This window comes from Xenopus laevis, chromosome 1L (assembly GCF_017654675.1).
Source record: "Xenopus laevis strain J_2021 chromosome 1L, Xenopus_laevis_v10.1, whole genome shotgun sequence".
NCBI lineage: Eukaryota > Metazoa > Chordata > Amphibia > Anura > Pipidae > Xenopus > Xenopus laevis.
In genome coordinates this window covers 188131082-188147160 of record NC_054371.1, presented here as the reverse complement: position 1 = coordinate 188147160, position 16079 = coordinate 188131082, and positions in this window count along the sequence as shown.

Genomic DNA, 16079 nt, shown 5'->3' with positions numbered 1-16079 from the left:
AGGGATATATATATAGATAGTTATAGAGTAATGGATGCCAGCACTACTCGTATAGTAGATAAATCGTGCCTGGGTGCAATAGCCAGAAAATATGGTGCAATATAGACATTAAGTCCTGTGAGTGTGATCCTCTGTCTACATTATAGATAATTATAGATATTCATTTGAGGTGATGCAGGGAGATATATAGATGATTAAAAATATTCATATGAGGCAATGCAAAGAGCTATATAGAGAATTATAGATATTCATATGAGGTGATGCAGGGAGATATATAGATGAGTATAGATATTTCTATGAGGCAATGCAGAGAAATATATTGATGATTATAGATATTCAAATTAGTTGATGCAAGATGATATATAGATGATTAAATATGTTAATATGAGTTGATGCAGGGAGATATACTGCAGTGAAGGCAGGATTAGGTAAGGCAGTAACAGGTACAGTCTATTTCTATATAGAGAGAGAATGAGTAGTAGGTAGACTGATATAATGAATAAGAATATATGGCTATTGTTATGAGGTAATTCATGCTGACAATATTGCTTGTACTGACTGATAAGCTCTCCAAACTCCCTTACACATTGTTACTGGAAAAAAATAATACATTGTATCTACAAATAGAATTTGTGGGTACATTTTGAGCTAATAAAACTTACTACTCAACTGCTGCAGTCTATACAGGCCTGTCAAAAAAGGGCCAAAATGCTGGAATATAGCCCCCAACTCCAAAGGGCACTCAAATCAAAAATTCAAAAATATATTCCCAGTCAATTCTCAAAGTTAAAAAATCACTTTTTATTTATCATAAATATTAAAAAGTAGGCATACAGACCAATTGATGCTCCGCCTTACGCGTTTTGCACCCACAGGCACTTATTCATAGGCCTATGAATAAGTGCCTGTGGGTGCGAAACGCGTAAGGCGGAGCCCATGGGCCATGAAATATTGACATTATTCTAAAATGATAATGATCAGCCCTTTTGGAGATATGTTAGACCAGGGGTGCCCAACTTTTTTGACCCATGAGCAACATTCCAATGTAAAAGAGGTTTAAGAAACTCAAACATGAAAAATGTTCCCTGGAGTGCCAAGTAAGAGCTGTGATTGGCCATTTGGAACCCCATATGTGGACTGTCAACCTATGGGAGGCTCTGTTTGGCAGTACACCAGATTTATATGCAACTAAAACTTGCCTCCAAATCTGGATTTCAAAAATAAGCACCTGCTTTGAGGCCACTGAGAGCAACATCCGAGGGGTTGGTGAGCAACATGTTATTCATGAGCCACTAGTTGGGGATCACTGCATTAGACCTTTAACTAGTGTAATAAAAGGGCGAACCTTTATCAATATTAATAATTTTATTAATGAATATTAATAAAAATATTAATACAAATATGCAGGATCAATGATTAAACCTTTTGATATACTGCTTGTGAGCAATAACTTACACACACACACAAGTAAAGGTAGAATTTAAAAACATTTACTTAGCTTTGTATGATGGTAATTACAATAGCCAGTTCAGCATCAATTCCTTTGGTTCATCACCCTCAGGTTCCCGATAATAAAGCGATGATCCAAATCCTGGCACCCACTCATGGGTTCAAGGCGAAGCTCCTGATGTAAAGCGAAAGCTCCCTTTTATAGAAACCCCCAAACCCAAGTGCTTATTTGTGCACTAATGTGTTATGCAAACTGTTGTCATAAACACAAATTTCCTACTAGTCAAAGTATTAACTTTGTACTAGGCCTTATTTGTTACTCAAATATCCTTCGAATAAACAGGCAGCAGATAGACAATAAGTTTATTCCAAGGATATTTGCTGGGAACATAGAACAAAGCCATTGTAACTTGACCATTGGACAATAGCTGTCCCCAAATCTGCTGTTATTACCTAACCTAATGATTAGATTCATATATCAAGCAGATGTATATATTGTAATTTATTATCAAACCAATTATTTAAAAACCGCTATGGTACAACTAGGAATCCAGACCAACTGGAAAAACAGTGGAGAAAACACGAATAGTAATTTGCCATGTAACAAATTATTTAAATGGGGATCTTCAGAAGATTATCTTGTAGGGTACTAGGTTTACCTTCAGCACATCATGAATCTGGGGCCCCTAGGTTATACTGACAAATATACACACTATGTCAAGTTTTCCCATATAGTGTTAATTTTAAGAAAACACTTTTTCTTTTTAATAAACATCTGTATTTGCTCCAAGAATATACATATAAAAGAACAGAATGAGATATGCCAATACAAATAAATATAAACTGCAGTAGGCCTACACAAATTATTATTATATTATTCGACCACCCCAATGATCAAAATCATACATAATCATCACTTTACCCTTCCCAGAGTCCCCCACAGTTCTACCCAAGATTGTATCAAATGGAAGACTATCAGTCTATCATTTATAGATGTGTTTATGTTCCTATTAAGGGGTTTCCCCCTGCTAGTTCTTCAGACAAATACCAAGTAGTGAATCAAAATACATAAGAGATTTCTCGTATTTGTATATATTTTGTGCAGGCGGAATAGAAGGTTGTGACTCGGCATTCCCTATTGAGAGTAGCTTCCAGCCAATCAGGTCCGGACTGAGAATTAAAATAGGCCCTGCTATTTCAGATACACAGAGGCCGAAACAGCCCCCACCAGCCCACTAAATACTGACTTTTTAAGGCACCTTATAGCAGCCCCTCTGGCATTTGCCAGAACCCACAGATTGGCCTGCAGCCAATCCATACGATAAGCAAAGTCGAGCTTACTGAGCATCATTTCAAGTGAAGGAGGTAGATTTGATGTCCAACAATGCAATATACTGTAGCTTTTCTACTTACAGTCAGTGGATTCAATACAGTGAGAAAAAGTCATCTCATGGTTTATCACATGAAAAGTCATGGACGAGATTCAATTTGAGGTGATAAAACTTTTCTCCAAACTCACTTCCAGTCTTTTCCCATAGACTTCTATAGAGTTCTCACGTGATAAACAGCGAGATACGTGAATTAAATTGCATCTTATCCATGACTTTTTCATGTGATAAACCTTTTCCTCACTGAATTGAATCTGGCCCAATATTTGCTCATTTCTTATCTATCTTTGGAACCTTTGTGTATCTCCAAAAATTGCCCAAAAAGGTGTGAGATGTAATGTGAGTTTACAATAGGAGGTGCCCACATTCCAAAACTGTTTAAACAATGGACAGGACCATAAACGATGATGAATATCCACTTTCAAAGTCTTGCATCAGAGTCAGACCAACCCACTTTTTTCCATAACTCAGGAGAGAAGTAACCCCTATGCAATTTTTTTTTTTAAAAATAACATGAAATAGGTTGGAATTAAGAAGTAATAAAGATTTAACATGTAAGGTAAATCATTTGTCTTGTGTAAGATCAGGAATTTGCCGTAACCATTTCTCTTTCAAAGTCCCTATCTGACAATGAGAAAACGCTTATATATTATGGAATAACAGATTTAATGCAATGGGCATTATGTAAAAAAGGAGTAATGTCTTGCAGGCTGTGTAGCAAAAGGGGAAAAGTCTGTCCTGCCACAGTAAATAGTTGCAGTCTTAAACAGTTGCAGTAACGAAAGCTACAGTCTTAATTTATAAGATCAGGGCAGACTTATTCTCTGCTTATACATATTGCTTATACTGTCTTTACAAGGACAGGCTACCAATGAAAACATTTGTGTCATTGTTCTTCCTGAAGTAGTCTGGTCAATGCTCAGTGTTGATTGGTTGCTATCGTTTACTAGACAAATTTATAGTTGAAATCTAAAGTGTTTGCATTCAAGTCATTTACTGTCACTATACAATTGCACAGCAATTTGCAGCAAGGGCTTGTCAGCCAATAGAGGCCTGTAAAAGTGTATTGCCTTATGCCTTATAACAGCTTGTAGCCATTTGCTATGCAAGTCATCAAGGGAAATTTGGCAGCATATTTTTGGGCTAATTAAAAACACAACACTCAAAGTGACCCCATGTGCCATTACCTGTAGTCTGAACTGTGTCAGAAGATCATATTGTCAGCTAGGGGCTCATATTGTTTATATCAGGCCAAGCTTTTTAAACTCACCATTTATGTGGGATAAGGATAATGGTTATTTTGCTGCTGGAGGAGGGCCAACAGTTAACAGTTAATTTAAACTTTCAAGAAAACATTAGCGGGATTCTGTGAAAGTACACTTTATAGGGTTGCTTTCCACAAGACTTCGTAACATACATACAAAAATAGCTGTTTCGAAAATGTTAATTCAATTACTGATATAGTTCATAAACCCAAATGTTTGTATATTTGTTCTACTAATCTTTACTTGGGCCATATAAGCTTCAAACAGACAGTGTGAAATGTAAGAGTGTTTAAACATTCAGAGTAGTACAATACACACAGCTCACCCAGTCCAGGATGTATACCTTCCATAAAACGGACTTTTCTGTTCTCCCCAGCTCTCCAAAGAAGGAATTCCAAGTTTCATTAGGTTTATAAAAACATTCTCTGCTGAGAACCTTTCGTACCAGTTATTCCCATGCAGTTTTTGCTGGTCTGTCTTTTGAACCATAGGCAGCAGAATATTTTTTTGGCAGGGGGGGCCCAAGACGAAGAACACAGGCACCGCTGCAACATTTTGGCTATGCCCCTTTTTGGCCACTCCCTTTGGACTCCACCCACTTTCCCGTGTACTTTCACTGAATTTTCAGGAAAATCAAACATAGCATTGGGGGCAAAATTTTCTTAATGTTTTGCACTGCAGGAAGGAGGTATTAACACCACACGTACAATTTTAACTGAGATCTGTGAATGCTGCACTACAAGCATATTATGGGGAAAAGGGGGAAAAAGATTCTGTAACCTAAAGTACATTACATGCAGAGACTGTAAGGTACTTAAAAGACATACAAAGGAGTAGTAGGTACTGTGATCTCCCAAGAACATAAAAAGAAGGCACCACAAGCACTATAAAGAACATTATATAGTAAGAAGCAGAGGGCACTGGCACACCAAATACATACACAGAGAGCAATTGACAATGGCACCACAAGCAGTAAGATATAGAGAATACTGGCAGGCCAAGCACAATATACAATAAAACAAAGTGGGTATAAGTACAAGAATGCATTATATAGTAAGAATCAGTGAGCACAGGCACTCCAAGCCTACTATAAGTTATAACACCTCCAGATGTACTCTGCTTTACTCTATTGCTCTGCCATAATGCAAGGTATGAGGAGCTGCATTAGTAATGTGAAAAATTCAAATATCTCTCACTACATGGATCCCTTTAATGCTAGTTAGACAGCAATGTTATATTATAATGGGATAGTTGTACAAATGCTCGAATACCACTGCATCAGCATAATAATTATATATAAACAGAGTCATTTAGTTTGAAAAAAGACACATCTAGCCTTTTGCCTGTCTAAGTTCTAGCTGATACAAAGGAAGGAGAACAACCCCTTCTAAAGCTTTTCCAATTTGCTTCAAACTATTTTTTACTGACTCCAAGATGCAATTGGACCATTTTCTGGATTAACTTTGTACCAAGATCTTTAACCCTGTATTTTCTGTATACACAGTAGAATTCCATTTATAAATACCCCTAGAAATCATAGCCGAATGGCTACTTCATTTATAAATACCCCCAGAATTCATAGCAGAATGGCAATTCCATGTATAAATTCCCCCCCCGAACTTATATCAAGACGGCACGTTGGCAATTCCAAGTATAAATACCCCAGAATATATAGTAGGAAGGCACAGGTACAATTCCATGACACCATGACAATTTCATGTATGAAACCCCCAGAATTCATAGTAAGATGGCACAGGCTCAATTCCATGTATAAATGCCCCCAGAATTCATAGTAGGAAGGCACAGGCGTGATTCCATGTACAAATGCCCCCAGAATTCATAGTAGGAAGGCACAGGCGCAATTCCATGTATAAATGCCCCCAGAATTTATGGCAGGATGGCACCATGGCAATTCCATGTATAAAACCCCCAGAACCCATAGCAGGATGGCAAAGGGGAAATTCCATGTATAAATACTCCACACTGCCCATAGCCAGAGAAGAGACAAGTAGATGAGTAAATTGGCAATGATCATCAGCCACTCACACTCACCTATGATGATTCATGAGGGTGCCTGTGGAGAGGCGGAATCCCAGTTGGCCACACAGATCAGGAGGATTCTCAGGAGTCCCAAATGCAGCAGTGTGTGACACACCAAACCCCGCAGTTATGCTGCCAGCCCACCACTGTCCTCTAACAGGCTCCCTCTCTGCCACACACAAGCACATAAAAAAAATGCAAAAAAAAATTTGTAAAAAAACCTTCCAGACTGGAGTAAGAAAATTCTGGGGCCCCCCTAGGGCCCAACGATCAGATCATTATGTATGCACTACGATCCGACCGCATCAACGAACAGATGCGGGCGCAATCCAACAGGATTTTTAACCCTGCCCGATCGACCAGATCTCGATCGGGGAAGCTCATTAGAGGGCCACACACACGGGCCAATAAGCTGCCGAATCGTCTGTCAGCAGCTTTTATCAGCCCTTGTATGGCCAGCTTTAGTTTGTTGCTTCCACACATGCAACTCACTTGCGGCCAAGTCACATATTGGCACAGTTCACTATAAATAATGCCACCTGCACACATGTTCATTAACAAAAACATGTGCTGCAACTTCTTTATTTACCCAAGTGGGTACTAATTTGGTATGTATGTATGTATAACTTTATTTGTAAAATGCCGTTAAGGGGCCGCAGCGATGTACAGTGCATAAAAGTACAATATATATAAAAGTATACACGGGGGAGACAAATCACATAATAAATATATACAGAATCATAGGACAAAGAGCTTTAGTGCTATGTGGTAAGAGACATCGTGGGAAGGAGGTCCCTGCCCCGTAGGGCTTACAGTCTAAGTGGATGGGAGGCTAACATACAGGTACTAATTGGAGATAAAAAAGTGCACAAGGTAAGGCATAGTCAGTAGGGACAGGACTAGGCTAATGTTCTAGTGGTCCAAAAGGTAGACTCTTAGTTTTTTCTTGAAGAGATTAAGAGAGGATTCCTTACGGAGGAATTCAGGGATGGAGTTCCAGAGGTAAGGAGCAGCCAGATAGAAGGGTTTGAGACGAGAGATGGCAGTGGATTTGGATGGTGTGAAGAGAATGTGGCTCTGAGAAGAGCAGAGAAAATGACCAGGAACATATAGTGAGACAAGAGAAGAAATGTAATGAGGAGCAGAAAAGTGAAGGGCTTTGAATGTTAGTAGAAGGATTTTATATGCTATCCTTTGCTTAACAGGCAGCCAAGCTAAGGATTTTAGTTGGGGTTGAGCAGGTTCCCTTTTAGGAAAGAGCAGAAGGATCCTGGTAGCAGAGTTTAAGATTGATTGGAGGGGAGAGAGATGGGAGTCAGGAAGACCAGTTAGGAGGAGATTGCAATAGTCTAAACGGGATAAGATAAGGGCATGTATTAGTGTTTTGGCTGTTGCGAAAGAAACGGGCATATCTTGGCTCTATTGCAGAGGAAGAAACTACAGGTTTTGGCAGTATTATTAATATGGTTAGAGAAGGAGAGGGACTGGTCAAAGATGACCCTAAGCAGCATGCTGAGTTAACCGGGTTAATAGTCATGCCATCAATAGTAATGGTGAAAGGAAGAGAAGGGCTCGGTTTGGGTGGAAAGACCATGAGCTCAGTCTTGGCCATGTTGAGCTTGAGATGGCGTTGGTTCATCCAGGAAGAGATAGCTACTAGGCAGTCTGCTATCTGGGTTTGAACATCAGGGGTTAGTGAGGGAGTGTGTAAATATATCTGAATGTCATCGGCATAGAGGTGATATTTAAGGCCAAAAAAAGATAAAAGGTCTCCTAAAGAGAGAGTGTACAAGGAGAACAACAGAGGACCAAGTACAGAACCCTGAGGCACCCCCACATTAAGATGAACAGGAGGAGAGGATTTGGTGGTTAATACGTGGATAAGTTTTTTGTTTGTTTTTTAAATTTAGATATTATTAATAATTGTATTTATTCCTGATGCTATGCAGGCATCTGTGCTTACTTACAGATATACCTTTATCTGCTGAGTCCCCCCTGTATGTGCTTGGGCCAGTGTAATATCAGGCAAAAAGTGCAAGTGAGAAGGGAATGGAGAGCTAGTGCTTTGGGTTGCTGTTTCTGGGAATTCACTAATTCTACTAATACTTTTTCGAAAGTTTAAAATAATAAGATTTATTCAAGCCTGCAATTTGGCAAATGATAAAAAACATGTATTTAGCTATTTGGTTGAAGCTCAAGAGTTTTTGCCACACATTGCTCCATTTAGCATCATTATGCTAATTCTACCCAAGCTTACATATCACTCCTCGTTAGCACATCAGCTTGACTGAGAAAAAGATGATGTAAGGGAGCCATTTTCCCCTATGAAGTAGGTGTTTGGCTTATTAATGCTGCATAACCGGTTAGTAAGTGGGGGTAAACAAATTAGCATAGCTGTAATCATTGCCTCTCCCAGTGCCATGTGTCAGCAGCTTTGCTTAAGCACATCAGAACACTGCAGTTTATTATGTTACACAAAACATTTTCCCACTTTCTACATTATAACTACAACTTTGGTAAGAAGGTTTACTAATAGGTTTCTTATTAGTATACTTGTATTTTGCTAGCTGATAGCTAATGCCCTTTTCCAAACCCTAGAGGTAAGCCTTTAAGGAAGAAGGAAAGGTTTAAATTAAGTAAGCTTTATCAAAAAGGTCTATATAAATACACCAGTAATGCTGAGTCCTCTGTCAAAAGAAACACAGCATTTCTTTTGATGTGAACACATGGGCTTTTTCAGACTTTCTGCTTTCAGCTTAAACCTCCAGGGCTAGAGCTTGAGCATGCTCAGTTTGCTCCTCGCTCCCCTCCCTTTCCCTCCTGTAATCCGAGCCCAGAGCTATGAGTGAGCAGGGAGAGACTGAGGCAGGATGAAGTCACACACACAAGCTAATATGGCAGCTGCTATCCTAAACAAACAGAAAGCTTCTATAGATGTATGGTAAAGCATTCAGCAGAATATACAGTATATAGTGTTATAGCTTGCACTATTGTGGCAATAAACTGCTTCGGTAGCTTTCCTTCTACTTTAAAAACCTTCACAAATGACAACCAAACAAATAGAGCGTATTATTTACAGCTCCTTTAATGCCTTTCAGAACATGTACATAGAGGGGAATATACCATTAGGTCTATGATGACACATATGGGACTGACTTGTGCCCGGCTGTGGTGGAAAGTATGTTTCCCATAGAGTTGACCTGACAGCCATTAGTTATGTTTTAACTGCCACTGTTTCATGACAATACAGTGGTGATCAAACATCACCATAGACTGTACGACATGTGCCCTGTAGTCCAGTCACATTAAAAGCCTGTATAGACTGGTGTCACTTGGGCATCATTTCCTTTGTGTAGGGGTAGGCCAGACAATGAATTCCTGAGGCCTATATATCAAAGGTCAAATTTGTTGCAGATCAGATCCAGGACACTTCTTTGGATCCGTCAGACATATTGATCAATCCCTTCCTGAAAATAAAGCAAAGAAGCTTCACAATGATATATGCAATAAGAAAAATCTTCTTTTCCATCAACAGATTTTCTAATAGATCTGAGAAAAAATATTTATCAGTGCATGAATATCTACCCAATAAAGACAATTATGTCTTCTGACCCCATAAATTCCCTTCCAGTGGAAGTGGCAATCATTTTCTTTCTTTAAAGGAAAACTATACCCCTCAAACAATGTAGGTCTCCATAAAAATATATTGCATAAAACAGCTCATATGTAAAACCCTGCTTCATGTAAATAAACCATTTTCATAATAATCTACTTTTTTAGTAGCATGTGCCATTGGGTAATCCTAAATAGAAAATAGCCATTTAAAAAAATAAGGGCCGCCCCCTGGGATCGTATGATTCACGGTGCACACGAACATAACAAACAAACTATACTTGTTAGGTCACATGAGCCAATTAACAGACAGAGGTCTGTCTTTTGCTTCCACACTTCTTATTGTTACAGTTAGAGTTGTAGTATTTCTGGTCAGGTGATCTCTGAGGCAGCACACAGACTACCATGAAATGGTGGTTCAAGGCAAGAGATGTAAAAGATCAAAATTTACTTAAATATATATTCCAGTTTGATAAGATTCTTTAATATGTCACTTATTTGATATAAACCATCTGTTGCTCAAGTATTCATTTTGGGGGTATAGTTTTTCTTTAAGAATGAAAAGACAATGTCACAGACACATTTGTATTGCAGCTTGTCACAGAGAGTTATCATATCAAATCTCATTTGAACATGTCAGGAAGGTAATGATGAACTATTAGTAATAGAAATTGAGAGCACCTGTTTTCTGTGAAACTTAGCCCTTTACCTCCCCTGTAAATAAGCTCTACTTTCACTTTAAAAAATGTAAGGAAACAAGTAAAGATAAACAATATTATAAGGGATGCTGCCTGTTAGTGAGGACAAAAAGTGAACACAAAGAGCTAACAATAAAACAATTTGGCTACCAGCTTCCAAAGGCAACTTTTTACATATATTTTTTGCCAGAAAATGAAATTTTCAGCACCATAAAAAATTTAAGTTAGTTTCACAGGGTTGTGAATATTTCTGTATTTCCCAACAGAATTGAAATAGGCAGTGTATGATTAAATAAGAATATACAAGGATTTCAAACTTAGGAAACTGAATATACTCTACTGTATTTGTAAAAAGATGCTCCAAGAGAATAAATGGTCCAGGCATCCACATAGCATCCTTATCTTGTGGTAATACAGTATACAGTAATAACACCCCAATGCACCTACACCACCAGTTTGTAGTTGTGCAACAGGTTAAGTCCTTCTTTGTTCTCTAGGTATTATTTAGACTGTCCCATGCTAAGCACAGACCACTGTTTGACTCATAAAGCCAAATATCAGAACTATTTCCTTAGTCCTGCTGTCTCTTACCCACGGCCAGTGCCTAATGTTATTGTGAATTTTTACTACATATTTTCTCAGTCTCCTCATTCAAATCCCAAATGACACATTGGAAGGGTTGGGAACTAAAAATGTCAACGTCTGTGGTGTGGTCATAAAACAGCAAGTAAAAAGCAAGCCCTAGAAAGCCAAGCTTTGCAGAAGAATATCCTCAACATGTACAGATACTGAGGTGGCATTTTTAAAAGGGTAGTCTATGGTGTTAAAGGGACACAGGTATGTCTCCCCTAAAAGTGTCTATGATATCTTCTGTGCTGAGTGTTCAGGATGGGGCATTATTTAGTTTTTTTTAAAAAATACCTCGTTAACCTCTAAAAATGTGTGTTTTAAGTATAATTCCAAGTGAAAAAAAATACAAAAACCACTAAAAGTCTGAATTGATTTACAGCTGTCCAATAGGATCAGCGCAGCTCCCAGTGACTTCTAAAGAACCTCGACAACTTTTACCTGGTGATTGTATTAGTGGTTTTCAGTGGTTTTACAAAATCTCCAATTTTCAGAGCTTTTTAAAAATAATGGGAAAACCATAAATTTTTAGTGACTGACTGCTTGGGTGAAGTGGGCAGAAGGAATGGGGCTCACGAAGTTGGGAAAAGTGGCTTTTTTAGAATTTATGTATTATTAGTTATTGTATTTATTCCACAGACGTTTGATACCTTCACAATAGGCCTCACTCTGTGGAGAACTCATGCAGACCAAGTGCAGACGATTAAGATATCCTGAAAACAGTGATTGTTCACCGCTAATTAATAACATCTACCATTTTGTGCAGCCCCTTAACATTTTTTATGATTTAAACATAATAAAATAAACAGAGTATAAATACATGGATGCGGGAGACATTTGACAATTGATATTTTGATGTGCTACATTAAAAAACAACAAATCTTGTGAGAATCCACTACCTAGGGGGACCAGCAACTGTTTTTGTTACAGTATACTGAAATCTGTGGATTTGGCACACGGTGTGTTCCTAGCCCTTATAGACTGGTGTGGTGCTGCCAAAATTTAACAACTTACTACAAGTGGGGGAGATTTACTAAAACTTGCTCGTTAATTTTTAGTATTGTTGCACAAAAGCCAGTGTCAAAACACACACAAAAACCACAAAAACCATGAAGCAAAGAAAGATCTTCCAGTTGTACAAGGGACATATGCCATTAATGTCTACATGATTTTGACGGGTTTTAGCAGGAGCATTTTCAGATTTAGAATTTTCAAAGTTTTGTCACATAATAAATCTCGCAAAAGTTCTGCTTTTTTTCAGCGACTTCTTTTGGTTTTTCGTTACAAAAAATCACGATTTAGTAAATCAGCCCCATAGAGGGAGTTTGTCTTGTTTTGTGCTTCTTCCAGATTGTTGTTTTGCTTGATTACCATTTTCGTGGACACTGCTAAGAAGATGCAGTATGAAGGTGCTGGGCACTTTACTCACTTCTTGCTTTGCTCTACATAAACACTCATGGGACTGTTTTGACTGATTGTTGTCAACAGTATTTTTGCCACATATTTCTGTGCTCAGCAACATTATGCTAATCTACATTTCATCCTTTTCTACCATATTCACATTAAAGGGCTTACCTGAGACTTGTTCCTTGTTATATAAGTTGCTACACTTAACTTAACACAACATAATAGAAAAATAATTGTTTTGTTTTTTTGTCATTTTCGGTAACACTAAGGTTTTCAGAATGCTTTTACCCATCTCATATAAGCATAAAAATACTTAACATAATGGTAAGTGTGTATTAGAATCTTAGCCTAATAACATTTACTGCATACATAGGGAATTCTGCAACAATAACAACAATTTGCTTCATCAGTATAATGACTGAAATAATCTTCTCAGTAGCTGTGGTTCTAAACCATGCAAGACTGCAAGACGTGACAAGTATGTAACTTGCATAGCTAAAATCAAAAAGACAAGATAAAGACAGTTGTGTATACAGAGCCTGTATAGAAATGACCCCTGCAAAGCAGCAGTTGTAGGATAAAAGAACAGTAGATGGCAGGTATAGTAGAGCCTGATGGCCATAATAACTCAGTCAGTTATGTCAGTACTGCTCAAGCTGCAGCCATCAACAACTGAAACCTTTTAGGTGGCACTAGGAGTTGTCCTTCAAGAACAGCTAAAAAGGAAAGAGCTCAGCTAATACTATGTACTGTAAAGCCTCCATTGCCCCCAAAATGATAGAAGGCTGTGGATAAAGATATTATTTCTATTCAAAAATCAAAAAAGTGCTCTTTTCTTTATAATGTAAAATGGCATTAAGTCATATACTGGTGCACTCAGAGTTTGTATATTTCAATGTACATAGCTGATTTGTGCTTTCATTTATAGAATTGCACTAGTATCTAAAAACTTGTGTTCATAAACGTAGGTGTGTATGTAAGCATATTACTAGCTCTTAATTCCAGGAACGAGTAATTTACCGATTAATATTCAAGGAGCTGTAAATCAATTACACAGTTACTGTGTGTGTTAATTATGAGTGCTCTATTTGTGCCAGACAATTCTAGAGAGAGAGAGAGATTCTGAGCTGAGGGACTTTCAGCAGAGCTAAGGTCCCGACTCCCAACCCACCGCCAGCTTACTTCCAAGACAACAGCCTCAGAGAGATGCTCTGCACAACTGGCATAAACTTCAAGTCAGCAGTAGCTGGGGGCGCTGACTTTTCAAAATAATCTTCATCCTGGCAATGACCAGATTACTTTAGCTAGTTTCTTTATGAAATATGCAAAGGGTTTTTTGTAGCTAGTGGTGTATTTGTGCTTTGTATTTTCCTGCAAATGTCTGTTTCTTTTATAATTAATAAACATCCAGTCGGTGGACCCCCCTTGTGTGGCCCCCACATGAAAGTCTGCCTGCTGTGAATGCTTACCTTGTGCAAGGTTTACTGAAACTGCCCACATTGTTCACCACTGTATGTAGCACAGTATAAACTGTTCATCTGATGGTCCTGATAGGTTTCCCTGTCTCCTGCTGTATTCTAACATAATAACATTGTAAGTTAGGTTGAAAAAAGACACACATCCATCAAGCTCAACCTTTTAACTTTTTCTAACCTGCCTAACTGGCAGTTAAAAAAAAACATCTGAAGCCTCTCCAATTTGCCTCAGAGGGGGAAAAAAATTCCTTCCTGACTCCAAAATGGCCTAGTTGGACTAGTCCCTTGATGTACTTGTACTATGAGCTATCTTCCATAATCATATATTCCCTTACTTGCCTTGATCCTTTTCCATAATGGATTTGCCTAGTGCAGTCCCATTAAGAGTATAAGTGGCTTGCATATTTTTACATCCCAGGTGCATGACTTTACATTTATCAACATTGAATCTCATTTGACACTTAGCTGCCCAGATTGCCAGTTTGTCAAGATCCTGTTGCAATGATGCCACATCCTGAATGGAATTAATTGGGCTGGATAGTTTTGTGTCATCTGCAAACACTGATACATTACTTACAATACCCTCCCCTAAGTCATTAATGAACAAGTTAAATAAAAGTGGACCCAATACCGAGCCCTGAGGGACAGGGTCGGACTGGGCCAGTGGGGCACTGGGAAAAAAACACCCACATGTGGCTATGAATGGCGCGACCCCCTTTATCGGTCCGGGAGAAAACTGTGTGCTTGCGCATGTGCGCAAACTAGGCATTGCGCGCATGCATACAGACACGGTGGCGCAAGCAGAAGCACCAGATGCCGGCACTGCTGAGGGTCTGGAGGGGGGCCCTGGGGCAGCAGCCCCGGTGGGCCCCGGGCCCCCAGTCCGACACTGCTGAGGGACCCCACTAAGAACCTTACTCCAAGTAGAGAATGTACCATTAACAACCACCCTCTGTACCCAATCCTGTAGTTTATCCATGTGCAAATGACTTCATTAATCTCAACAGACAGCACCGATGTCAAATTTACTGGCCTATAATTGCCAGGCTGAGATCGTAATCCCTTTTTAAATATTGCAAACTGGAGAGCTGCATTAAAGCTAAATAACTCAAAAACCACAAATAATAAAAAACAAAACCAATTGCAGAGTGTCTCAGAATGTCACTCTCTACATCATTAGGTGTATTCGTATTATTCAGTTATTTAAATGGGATAATGTTAAATGCATATATTGCCAACTTGCTATATATTACATAGACAGGATTTAGTAAATTAAGGAGAAAGAAGCTATCTTTCAAAGACTGTTCCAGCAGGAAATCATATACAGTATGCATCCAAATCTGAAATTAATGTAATTCCTACATTTCTGTGTTCAGCAGCATCTCTTTGTGACATCTTCTGCTTGGCAGGCCAGTTGAAGAGAAAAGTTAATATCCTCCAAGAAAATGTGCTACCTTATAGAAATATTTTGTTCACCTACATGTTAGCTGAACTATAGCTTTTTTTTCATGTCGCTTCTTGAGCTGAGTTTTTGCCAGACTACAAATTGACTAACCTGGGTCCATCCATATGAGGTCTACGGGAGAGCTGCCCTTCGGTGTTTCCAGTTTTCAATTTCTGCCTCCAAGACGGAGATCAAACCTTTGTCTTTACACAGAAATTTAGCAACTGTGATAGACCGGTGCCTAAAGCTGGAAATATGTGCCCACATTTGGTGAGGCCATTTTCAGCAGTACCATATGATCATTTGGGCATATACGTCATATTGAGGATCAGATCTCTTTGAATCAGTCAGACATATAGCTCAATCCCTTTCTGAAAATAAAGCAAATAAGCTCCACAATGATATTTGCAACAAGAAAAATCTTCTTTTGCATCAACAGATCTTCTAATAGATCTGAGTAAAAAAAATATAAAGAATATTATGTCTTCTGACCCCATTAGTTCCTTCCAGTGGGAGTGGCAATCATTTTTTTTCTTTAAGAATGAAAAGACAATGTCACAGACACAATTGTATTGCAGCTGGTCACAGAGAGTTATCATATCAAATCTCATTTAGAACATGTCAGGAAGGTAATGAAGAACTATGAGTAATAGAAACTGATTGTGTGAAAGCAC